Below are 12,500 nucleotides of genomic sequence, written 5' to 3' on the forward strand. Positions count from 1 at the left end.
CCGTGGTCGCCGTGACGCTCTCGATGGAGTTGCTCCCTAACCTTACGACTGGGGGTCGCTGGAACTTCCCCTTGACCGTCATGGTTGACGATTTTGAGGGAGAAAATTCCAGCCTATTACGGACGCCCCATTCCGCAATGAGCCGCAATGCCTCCAAGGCTTTCGCCTCGAGGGCCGCTCGCGAGTCGCCCTCAATCAGGATCGTCACGTCGTCGGCATAAGCCACGAGTTTCACCCCCCTGGGGAGGGGCAGTCGAAGCAAGTCGTCCATTAGGATGTTCCAGAGCGAAGGACCAAGCACAGATCCCTGCGGACAGCCCATTGTGGCCACCTTCCACACTACCCTGCGACCAACGAACATGCCTACCCTGCGTCCGGTGAAGTAGCCCGCCAACATCCGATAGATGTTTGGCGGACAACCTCCTCTTTTCGCTTTCAGCATGATCATCGGCCACCAGGCATTATCAAAGGCCCCCGAGATATCCAAAAAGATCGCCTGAACATACTTCGAGGAGCTCCGGCGAGCCACACTGAGGATTTCTCCCAGAGCAGATACCGTTGACCGTCCGCGAGTGAAACCATGCTGGCAGTCCGACAGACCACTCGTCATTTGCGTGGCGCTTTTCAATATTATGCGTTCCAAAATTTTACCAAAGATCGGCAACAGAGTGACGGGCCGGTAGGCTTTAGGATCGGTAGGCGGCTTGCCGTTGCCTTTCGGCAGGACAATCAGTCTACCGTCCTTCCATACGCGCGGAAAAACGCCCTCTTGGACACATCGCCTAAACACCTCAGTTGTCTCTCGCGGCGCGGCTGCCCAAACGTGTTTTATAATACGTGCGGAAATCCCGTCGATCCCCGGTGCAGTGATTCTCCCAAGCCCGTTCCCTTGGCTGTGGTTTCGCTAGATAGTAGATAGGGACAAATCCCTCCACCAACCCATGGCCCTCTCAACCTTTCGTGGTTATACGGGCCAAATCATGGGAATGTGCACCCTACTGTCCTGGGTCCTGCCCTTCAGGTGCACACTTCTTGATTCCCTACAAATTGTTTAATCTATTTCCATTTGTCCCTAAGTCCTTCTCCCCTTTCTGGGGCGGACAGCACAGATACGGCTTCGGTGTCTTCCGATAACGCGTACTGTTTCCACTATCTCTTTAAGTCCTCAGTGCCTCCGATTTTCCATATGTCTTTCTTCCTGTTCTAGTCTGCTTCTAATCCTGTGCCATAGTCGCGCGTAGTCCCGTAGCCTTCCGAAGTTCGCCGCCGATGAAACAAGATCACAGTAGTAGGCCGGACCCTCCCCAAAGACTTCGATACCGTCCAAGAGTTCCCTACGCGCCTCCCCGTACAGAGGGCACTCCCAGAGTGCGTGGTGTGCGTCTTCTACCTCGGCTTCGCCGCAGTAGCATGACCCCACAGCGGCAAGAGTCATTCTGTGGAGCCTCCCTCTGAAACAGCCATGACCGGTGAGCAGCTGCGAAGTTTCATAGTCAGGCTCGACCCAAGTCGCCTTGGACCGGGCCAACACGTCCGGGAAGAATCGGTGTAACTCCCTCCCCTTGTCCGATGTGTCCCAACGCTCCTGCCATTGGGCATAAGCGGACTCAGTTTCTCTGAGTTTGGCACCCCGAAGCTCTTCCTTGGCAATCGCGGACTGGCGCAGCACACCTAGTCTGCCAGCACGGATAACCTCGAGGTCGGCCGGAAGCACCCCTGCCAAGACTGACAGGGCGTCGGTGCTCGTCGAGCGATACGCCTTGGTCAGAAGGATCAAGGCGGGTCTCTGGGTGCGCAAAAGCGCGCTCCGCACAACGTGCAGGGTCGCTCGCTCAAACCAACATGCTGCAGCATATGTCACGGTAGCCACAAAAGTCCCCTGGTACAGAACCCTTAAAGCCCTGTACCTAACCCCCCATGAGCTAGCCGATACTCTCGACATTTTGCCAAAGCAATTTGCCGCCCTCTCTCCTATGGATACCGAGTGCCGCGCGAACGAAAGACTCGAGTCGATCACCACTCCCAAAACCGTGGTCGCCGTGACGCTCTCGATGGAGTTGCTCCCTAACCTTACGACTGGGGGTCGCTGGAACTTCCCCTTGACCGTCATGGTTGACGATTTTGAGGGAGAAAATTCCAGCCTATTACGGACGCCCCATTCCGCAATGAGCCGCAATGCCTCCAAGGCTTTCGCCTCGAGGGCCGCTCGCGAGTCGCCCTCAATCAGGATCGTCACGTCGTCGGCATAAGCCACGAGTTTCACCCCCCTGGGGAGGGGCAGTCGAAGCAAGTCGTCCATTAGGATGTTCCAGAGCGAAGGACCAAGCACAGATCCCTGCGGACAGCCCATTGTAGCCACCTTCCACACTACCCTGCGACCAACGAACATGCCTACCCTGCGTCCGGTGAAGTAGCCCGCCAACATCCGATAGATGTTTGGCGGACAACCTCCTCTTTTCGCTTTCAGCATGATCATCGGCCACCAGGCATTATCAAAGGCCCCCGAGATATCCAAAAAGATCGCCTGAACATACTTCGAGGAGCTCCGGCGAGCCACACTGAGGATTTCTCCCAGAGCAGATACCGTTGACCGTCCGCGAGTGAAACCATGCTGGCAGTCCGACAGACCACTCGTCATTTGCGTGGCGCTTTTCAATATTATGCGTTCCAAAATTTTACCAAAGATCGGCAACAGAGTGACGGGCCGGTAGGCTTTAGGATCGGTAGGCGGCTTGCCGTTGCCTTTCGGCAGGACAATCAGTCTACCGTCCTTCCATACGCGCGGAAAAACGCCCTCTTGGACACATCGCCTAAACACCTCAGTTGTCTCTCGCGGCGCGGCTGCCCAAACATGTTTTATAATACGTGCGGAAATCCCGTCGATCCCCGGTGCAGTGTTGGGGAGATCCCTGACTATACTCGCGACCACTTGTTCCGTTGGAGGAGGAGCATCTTCTCCTGAAGGAATCGCTGCAGCCATAATCCGCACTTGCCGGTGGTACTCCGTGTCCTTGGACACATCGTCGTCCGGACACAGAGCATACATGAGGCTGTGCATGGCTTCGTCAACTCCCCCAGCATAACCTTCGGCATGTTTCGTGCCATTTATTACGTTGCTAGGAGGCCGAAACCTCCCGCTCGCGACACGGTACGCCTGGCCCCAAGGGTCCTGGTTTCCCGATTCTGCTACGGACTTGAAAAACTTAAGTTGCTCCTCCTTGATGGCTACCCTATATGTACGTCTAAGCTCATGAAAGCGCAACTTGTCAGCCTCCTCGCTCGGGTTGCTACCCTTCCGACTCGACTGCCAAGCTCTGCGCGCGCGGTAGGTCTCACGGCGAAGCCGGTCCAAGACCGGCGTCCACCACTCGTACCCCCGCTCTGTCCTCCCGCCCTTAACAAACCCCAAAACGCTCTTGGCTGTGCTCGCGACCATTCTGGTAAACTTCGCACATAACACCTCTGCAGGTGCGGTCCACGGGATGTTAGCAGACCTTTTCTGTATCTCGTCCTCGAAGACTCCCCATTCCACACCACGATCCCGAAACCTCATTGGCTCTTCGATTGGCTCAGCGCCAGAAGCAGTGTTCTGTTCGGCCACCACATATGTTATCAGCCTATGGTCACTGTCTATTGCGTCTTCATGCACTCTCCACCCCGTTACCAGGGTGCCTTTTGACAGAGTCAGGTCGATGTTGGACGATGCGTTCGTCGATGCGAACGTGGCCGGCTGGTCTGGTGCATTGGCCAAGCGGAGTCCGTGTGCCAGGATAAACGCCTCCATCGACTCGCGACGGTGCGTGACGTCTGGTCCGCGTCCTCTGTACTGTCTTTCTTCGCAGTACCACATCGGAGAGTGCGCGTTTGAGTCAACCCCTATGATGACTTTCTTACCCCTCAAGGAGGCAAGAACAGTGCCCAGATGTTCCAGGTGAATATCTATTTCGTCGCTGTACTGGAAGTACGCGGAGACAAGATACACGCCCTCTTCGTCGTTCAGTACATGACACACAAGACAGTGTGAGTTCGACAGGTGGTATAAGATGGCGCATGTCAAGTCCCCCCTACGAACATAGATACCCGCCTTGGCACCGTCGCTGCTCTGCAAGATGTTGTTTGCCGCGCGGTGAGAAGTGGAGCCAGGGTAATGTTCCTGGACCAGAACGACGTCTAGTCCCATCTCCTCTGCAATTAGGGGCAGCTCTGTGGTGGCCGTAATTGCCCCCGCCAGGTTAATCTGGCCGACGGTTAATTGCTTTGAGTGGGCCATTAGTATGTTGTGGACTCTATCATTCTCTTTTCGGCATGTTTCCGGGCCGGGCATTCGGCGCTCGCTGTTCTATGCTCAAGGGAGGCCTTATTGTGGCCGAACCGGTAGCATGTTGCACATCTCCTGATGGTCTCCTTACATTCTGCAGCCGTGTGGCCTGTATTCGCACACTGGCCACAGGTGGGCTTGTCCGATTTGCAGCCTTTCTCATTATGCCCATATAGATGGCACCGTCGGCAACAGATTTCCGTTGTATAATCCTCTACAACTATGACCTCCCAGCCGATGTAGAGTCTCTTCTTTTCAACGAGGCACTTCCTCAGGTCTGGGAGGCATCTCAAGACGTATGTTGTCCTTTGACCGCCGTTTCTACTTTTCTTAAATGCAATCTGACTGCTCTTCACCAGCCGCTCAAGGGGCCAATTTTCGTCTTCGCGCAAATTCTGATCCTTGACGGCCTTGAGAATTTCTTCCAGCTTATGGTGATCACCATCTAAGTTGCGTAATGCTACTAATGGTTGCCGACCCTTTAATGGTTCGGCCCGTAGTGTCGGCGGTATCGCCGCCTTTAGTTTGTCCATATCTTTGGACGACGATGTTTGTACCAGGATTCCCGCTCCGGCAATCTTCTTTAGTCTCTCGACCCTAATATCAAGTGTGGCGGGGGCTACGGAGGTCTTTAGTATCTTCTTTGTGTCATCTGACGTTTTCACGTCTTCTCCAGCTGGGAGAACTTTTATCATGGGGCCTCTTGAGACTCCCCGTACCTTTTCGGCAAACGACTGCTGAAGACTGGGTAGCTGTCTTTGACAGGATGCTTCCGCTCTACGCCTTTCTTCATCAGCGACCTCTTTCTCCTTCCTCAGGGCCTCCATGAGGCTGTTCACTTTCGCGTCCCCTAGTTCTGCGTCCTTTGACTTCTCACCTACCATGATAGCTAGATGTGAGACTATTTCCAACATTTTTGATAGCTCCTCCGAGACTCGGGAGCTGTCAGCCTTGTTAAGTTTGGATACGGGCGACCTTATGACTGAGTTGATATGGGATGCAGCCTTGTTTGCCATGGTGACTAGCTGTCTTGCTCCTGCCTTGTCGAGGTCCTGACCGTCCTCTTCCTCCGCATCGGTCGAGCATGGAGTCCTAAAGTCCGGCATAGGCGTCCCCGGCCCCGCCTCTCCTTGCGTACCATCTTCGAAGGACAGTGGTTGGCAAGGCCGCACTAACTTCCTTTTCTGTCTCTTTTTGGTTGCTGAGGCAACCTCCTCTGGAGATAGGAGTCTCTTCGATGCCTGCTGTGTCGCCCTGGTTGGTGTCCTTATTGCCTCCAGCATCTCTTCGTAGTACTTCTGGGCCGCGCCTGCGGCCGCGGCCTCTAATGCGGAATCATATCAGTAGATAGGGACAGCGGGAATCTCGTTAATCCATTCATGCGCGTCACTAATTAGATGACGAGGCATTTGGCTACCTTAAGAGAGTCATAGTTACTCCCGCCGTTTACCCGCGCTTGCTTGAATTTCTTCACGTTGACATTCAGAGCACTGGGCAGAAATCACATTGCGTCAACACCCGCGAGGGCCATCGCAATGCTTTGTTTTAATTAGACAGTCGGATTCCCCTTGTCCGTGCCAGTTCTGAGCTGACCGTTGAACGGCGGTCGTACAGAACCGCGCCGATCGAGCGCGAGACTCTCACGACACGGCCTTACGGCTAGGAAGATCCGCGGAAGGCCGGAACGCGGGTCCGGATTCCGCCCGCGCGCCCCGAAAGACACACGAGCATCGACCAGGCCCGGCACCGGCCGCATCCGCTTCCCGTCCAAACCCGACACGCCCCGGTCCTCAGAGCCAATCCTTATTCCGAAGTTACGGATCCAATTTGCCGACTTCCCTTACCTACATTATTCTATCGACTAGAGGCTCTTCACCTTGGAGACCTGCTGCGGATATGGGTACGAACCGGCGCGACATCTCCACGTACATCCCTCACCTGAATTTTCAAGGTCCGCAGAGAGTATCCGGACACCGCCGCAAATGCGGTGCTCTTCGCGTTCCGAACCATATCTCCCTTCTATAGGATTCCATGGAACTCGAACGCTCAGGCAGAAAAGAAAACTCTTCCCGGACCCCTCGGCGGCGTCTTCAGGCCACTTTGGGTTACCCCGTCGAACACTCGTTAGAAACGAGGGAACGATTATTGAAACGGTTCCGCTGCCGGGTTCCGGAATAGGAACCGGATTCCCTTTCGCTCAAAGGGCGTTGTTTATCATTCATTACAAAGAAAACACGCCACATCGACATAAGATCTCTCCTTGAGCTTAGGATCGACTGACTCGCGAGCAACTACTGTTCACGCGAAACCCTTCTCCACGTCAGTCCTCCAGGGCCTCGCTGGAGTATTTGCTACTACCACCAAGATCTGCACCGACGGAGGCTCCAGGCGGGCTCACGCCCAGACCCTTCTGCGCTCTCCGCCGCGCACGTCCTACTCGTTACGGCATAATGACGCATACGCGACGCACTTGCCCGTAACGGTAGTGTATAGGCAAAACGCTTCAGCGCCATCCATTTTCAGGGCTGGTTGCTTCGGCAGGTGAGTCGTTGCACACTCCTTAGCGGATTCCGACTTCCATGGCCACCGTCCTGCTGTCATGAGCGACCAACGCCTTTCATGGTGTCCCATGAGCGTTTTTTAGGCGCCTTAACACTACGTTTGGTTCATCCCACAGCGCCAGTTCTGCTTACCAAAATTGGCCCACTTGGCACCGTCATCAGATCTCCGGCTTCATAGTTCGAGTAAGCCGGAGTTCTCACCCATTTAAAGTTTGAGAATAGGTTGAGGTCGTTTCGGCCCCAATGCCTCTAATCATTCGCTTTACCGGATGGGACTGTTAACAATCGACGCCAGCTATCCTGAGGGAAACTTCGGACGGAACCAGCTACTAGATGGTTCGATTAGTCTTTCGCCCCTATACCCAGTTCCGACGATCGATTTGCACGTCAGAATCGCTACGGTCCTCCATCAGGGTTTCCCCTGACTTCGACCTGACCAGGCATAGTTCACCATCTTTCGGGTCCCAGCATCTGTGCTCATAGCGCGCCCGCATTCACTGATTGGAAACGAGACGCCTAGGGAGTGCGAGAGGTCGACCGAGACCGACGCTCCATCCTCCCTGAGCGCGCGACAAGCGCGCGCCTTCACTTTCGTTGCGCCTTTCAGTTTTGTCTTTAGAATCAAACTCAATGACTCGCACACATGCTAGACTCCTTGGTCCGTGTTTCAAGACGGGTCCTGCGAGTGCCCGAAACAGAATCATCGCAGACAGAGACGCGCACAGTCCGAGACTGCACGGCGGCGACAAACAGCAACGACCGACGTACGTCCGCACTGAGGCAGGACATCCACCGGGACGCTAGCTTGCGTCGGGCCGGACGCGCGTAAACGCGTGCGCGGTTCGCATTGAAGCGTATTATCCATCATTTATACCGTCCGCAACGGCCGGCCGGCAACCCGACCCGGTACGCCAGCGAGCGCCGAGACGCTCGCCGACGGACTCCCGAGAGGCGCTTAGGCCGACCCCGAACGGGTCGCGATGCATTACTAAGAGAGAAGTGCACGCCGTCGGCGGACGTCGACGGACGAGTCCCGTGCGCGCCGCATCGCCGAAACGATCGACACACATCGAGGCGCACGCCCGTACGCCGCCGAATGACGATGAATCTCTCCGTTCGTTCATTCGAGTTCGCAGGTTTACCCCTGAACGGTTTCACGTACTCTTGAACTCTCTCTTCAAAGTTCTTTTCAACTTTCCCTCACGGTACTTGTTCGCTATCGGTCTCGCGGTAATATTTAGCCTTAGATGGAGTTTACCACCCACTTAGGGCTGCACTCTCAAGCAACCCGACTCTTAGGAGAGCTCCTCTCGCCGCCTCGCACCGTCGCTACGGGCCTGGCACCCTCTACGGATAAACGGCCCCGTTCAAGGCGAACTTGGACAGGCGCGGCGACGACGAGAAAGCGGAACCTCCCGAACACCACATCTCCCGCGACCGAGACGACCGCGGGATTCAGTGCTGGGCTCTTTCCTGTTCGCTCGCCGCTACTAAGGAAATCCTAGTTAGTTTCTTTTCCTCCGCTTACTAATATGCTTAAATTCGGCGGGTGATCCTCCCTGATCTGAGGCCAACGATAAAAATTTGAGGCAGACGCGATATCCGTCAGCGCAACGACTCCGCCTCCGCGACCGAAATCAATCGGTGCGTCGGCGTCGACGACGCGCCCTTCGGACGTCGAGTCCGCCTACTGTTCATTAATTCAAATAATATAACAGTGTTTTCGACGGCGGTGTTTTCGTTCGAACGTACGCAGCGCATCACGCGCGCCGACGACACAGTTCGACGTGCGTGCACGCCCCGCACACCGATAATCACTCTCGCAAATTTTTTACCTTCACGGAGCGTCGGTGGGGAGCGGCGCACGTCGCCGACGCGAGCGCGCTACCGTACACACCACACAACACGTAACGTTATATTACATTTATGTCTCATATTTAAACGGACCGCACGTGAGGCGCGGCATGGGCGAACCCACACACGCGCGACGCCGCCCGGAACCGTCAATTGTTCGTCGTGAGACGAACAGTGTGGCATATGATTTTATACAGCCGGCCCTCAGACAGGAGTGGTCCTGGATGTTTCTCCACGGACCGCAATGTGCGTTCGAAATGTCGATGTTCAAATGTGTCCTGCAGTTCACACTATGACGCGCAGTTAACTGCGTTCTTCATCGACCCGCGAGCCAAGTGATCCACCGTCCAGGGTAATGGTTTATATTATAAAAAACATGTCACTGGGTGTGAAAAATAAATTGAATGTGAAACAAACAGACCACGGACGTGTTAAGGTCAAACGTGGACATTCGTTTACCGCTCTCTGTTATAATGTTGTATTTACGCCAACCGACGGACGCGCGACGAGCTTACACCCCCCGCACTAGCACACTGACTTTCGCTGCACGCGATCCACCGTCTGTTCATTGGACACTCGTGGCGCGGATTCTTGCCAGTCAACGTGACGCGAACGTGACAGTGTGTGTACAGGTACTAGCGCACTAGCGCGTAGGGGTCAACTCGAGCGTTCAAGTTCGACTCCGTCGTAGCGAGAAAAAAATGTTGTTCAGTTCGATTCGATTGTTTATGGTATAATATTATCGTCGCGTTAATTGAATAACACAACAACATCATACGATAATGATCCTTCCGCAGGTTCCCCTACGGAAACCTTGTTACGACTTTTACTTCCTCTAAATGATCAAGTTTGGTCAACTTCCCAGCAACGCCGACGGCCGTGAAGCCACCGCGTGTCGGTCCGAAGACCTCACTAAATCATTCAATCGGTAGTAGCGACGGGCGGTGTGTACAAAGGGCAGGGACGTAATCAATGCGAGCTTATGACTCGCGCTTACTAGGAATTCCTCGTTTATGGGGGATAATTGCAAACCCCAATCCCCAGCACGAAGGAGTTTCAACGGGTTGCCCGGGCCTCTAGGCCAGGGAGAACATGCTGATTCCTTCAGTGTAGCGCGCGTGCGGCCCAGGACATCTAAGGGCATCACAGACCTGTTATTGCTCAATCTCGTGCGGCTCGAAGCCGCCGGTCCCTCTAAGAAGAATTTTAATACGTCGCCAGTGAGTTGCGCGACCGAAGTCGCGCACACCTAAATGGCGACGCCTATTTAGCAGGCTAGAGTCTCGTTCGTTACCGGAATTAACCAGACAAATCGCTCCACCAACTAAGAACGGCCATGCACCACCACCCACCGAATCAAGAAAGAGCTGTTAATCTGTCAATCCTTCCGGTGTCCGGGCCTGGTGAGATTTCCCGTGTTGAGTCAAATTAAGCCGCAGGCTCCACTCCTGGTGGTGCCCTTCCGTCAATTCCTTTAAGTTTCAGCTTTGCAACCATACTCCCCCCGGAGTCCAAAATCTTTGGTTTCCCGGAAGCTGCCCGCCGAGCCATTGTATTAACGTCGGCGGATCGCTAGATGACATATTTACGGTTAGAACTAGGGCGGTATCTAATCGCCTTCGAACCTCTAACTTTCGTTCTTGATTGATGAAAACACCTTTGGCAAATGCTTTCGCTGATGTTCGTCTTGCGACGATCCAAGAATTTCACCTCTAACGTCGCAATACGAATGCCCCCAGTTATCCCTATTAATCATTACCTCGGAGTTCTGAAAACCAACAAAATAGAACCGAGATCATATTCTATTATTCCATGCACGAAATATTCAAGCGGCATTTTGAGCCCGCTTTGAGCACTCTAATTTGTTCAAAGTAAAATTGTCGGCCCACCTCGACACTCACTGAAGAGCACCGCGATAGGATTTTGATATTGAACCGACGTTTTACCGTCGGCTCACCGACGATATGCTCCGCAAACGTGTCAGTATCACCGCGGATGCGGTGCACCGACAGCGCGGCGCACAAATGCAACTACGAGCTTTTTAACCGCAACAATTTTAGTATACGCTATTGGAGCTGGAATTACCGCGGCTGCTGGCACCAGACTTGCCCTCCAATTGTTCCTCGTTAAAATATTTAAAGTGTACTCATTCCGATTACGAGGCCTCGTAAGAGTCCCGTATCGTTATTTTTCGTCACTACCTCCCCGTGCCGGGAGTGGGTAATTTGCGCGCCTGCTGCCTTCCTTGGATGTGGTAGCCGTTTCTCAGGCTCCCTCTCCGGAATCGAACCCTGATTCCCCGTTACCCGTGACAACCATGGTAGTCGCAGAAACTACCATCGAAAGTTGATAAGGCAGACATTTGAAAGATGCGTCGCCGGTACTGGACCATGCGATCGGCAAAAGTTATCCAGATTCATCAAAATAAACGACTTAGGACGCGAGGCCCTCCGTCGATTGGTTTTGATCTAATAAAAGCACTCATCCCATTGCTGGTCAGAGTTCTGATTGCATGTATTAGCTCTAGAATTACCACAGTTATCCAAGTAACTGAGTAAGATCTAAGGAACCAAAACTGATATATTGAGCCATTCGCGGTATCGCCTTAATACGGCTTGCACTGAGACATGCATGGCTTAATCTTTGAGACAAGCATATAACTACTGGCAGGATCAACCAGGGAGCTAACCACTAGAGCCGCACGAATCTCTTCGAGCGCTCGAGGTACTCGCCGTCGACACGCGTGTCGACGGCCAAACAGTGCACGCGCGCACACACGGCGGACCGTGCACGCGCGGTGACCAGTCATTATTTGAATTTTCCCTTTTGTGCGACAAACACAAAAAAAAGAAAACGCGGAGCAACTAAGCTACCGCACATTCGAACGTTCCATATTACGAGATCTATCATCTATGATAGTGTAACAGAGAGTTTAACATGAACTCGTCAACCATATAGATTGTCGCCCGGTGCTGGAGAGATCAGACCACATACATTACGTCAAAGTTGATGTAATACTATATGAAGAAATATTGTAACTTCGCGACCGCTATCAGTTCCACCTTCGACGCGACGGGCACAATACCAGACAACGGCGCACTCTAAACAGGTGCTCCGCGCTCGTACATAATGCCCCGCCGCGATTGTTACGGTGGTAACTTTAACGAACTGCAGCTACCGTTCGGCTCGACACAAAATCAAACTAATGATTATCGCGAGAACCTCACGTTTCGCTGGTCCGTCGGTCGACACGTCGTATATTGTTTGTTTATTATCATTATGATGAGCTCAAATGGATATGGCACAAATTTTTGTATTTTCACACATCGCATAACCAACACCACCATCACTGCTCACTCGCACTCACTCCACATGTATATGCGAATGCGCCGTGCAGATAATGCGCTGGTGTTATGCGATTAAAAATATATGTTGTCACATCGAGTAGTATAGACTTCGATTAACCTAAACCTGGTACCACCACCACCACCACCACCACCACCACCATTCCCCCCCCCCCCCCCGTCCGGAAGGAAAGTTTGAAAAACAAAAACACTCTCAAGACCAATCGGTCGGTTCGCGCATTGAACATCTCACTTTGATATTATACAATTTGAATTATGAATTACAGTGGCGGGACGTGTTCAGTGTTTATTATTATTGTATTGTACATGTGAAACTAGAATAAATAGTACCTACCTGATAATAACAAATGTCGACGGTGGTTATATACAAAATAATAAAAAATATAAAAAAAAAAATTAAAA

At 53.1% G+C, this 12,500-nt stretch overlaps 2 non-coding genes and 1 pseudogene across 2 annotated transcripts; all 3 read right to left on the bottom strand.

Moving 5' to 3' along the window:
- Positions 1-8,452, bottom strand: part of LOC121740128 — a 10,727-nt pseudogene extending 2,275 nt beyond the window's left edge.
- Positions 8,453-8,931: 479 nt separating this feature from the next.
- On the bottom strand, positions 8,932-9,088 carry LOC121740144. The gene has a single exon (XR_006037577.1). It is a non-coding gene; the product is annotated as a 5.8S ribosomal RNA (ribosomal RNA).
- A 425-nt stretch (positions 9,089-9,513) lies between these two features.
- Positions 9,514-11,416, bottom strand: LOC121740087. Its single transcript, XR_006037538.1, has one exon. It is a non-coding gene; the product is annotated as a small subunit ribosomal RNA (ribosomal RNA).
- Between the last annotated feature and the right edge of the window lie 1,084 nt (positions 11,417-12,500).

This window comes from Aricia agestis, chromosome 2 (assembly GCF_905147365.1).
Source record: "Aricia agestis chromosome 2, ilAriAges1.1, whole genome shotgun sequence".
NCBI classification, from domain to species: domain Eukaryota; kingdom Metazoa; phylum Arthropoda; class Insecta; order Lepidoptera; family Lycaenidae; genus Aricia; species Aricia agestis.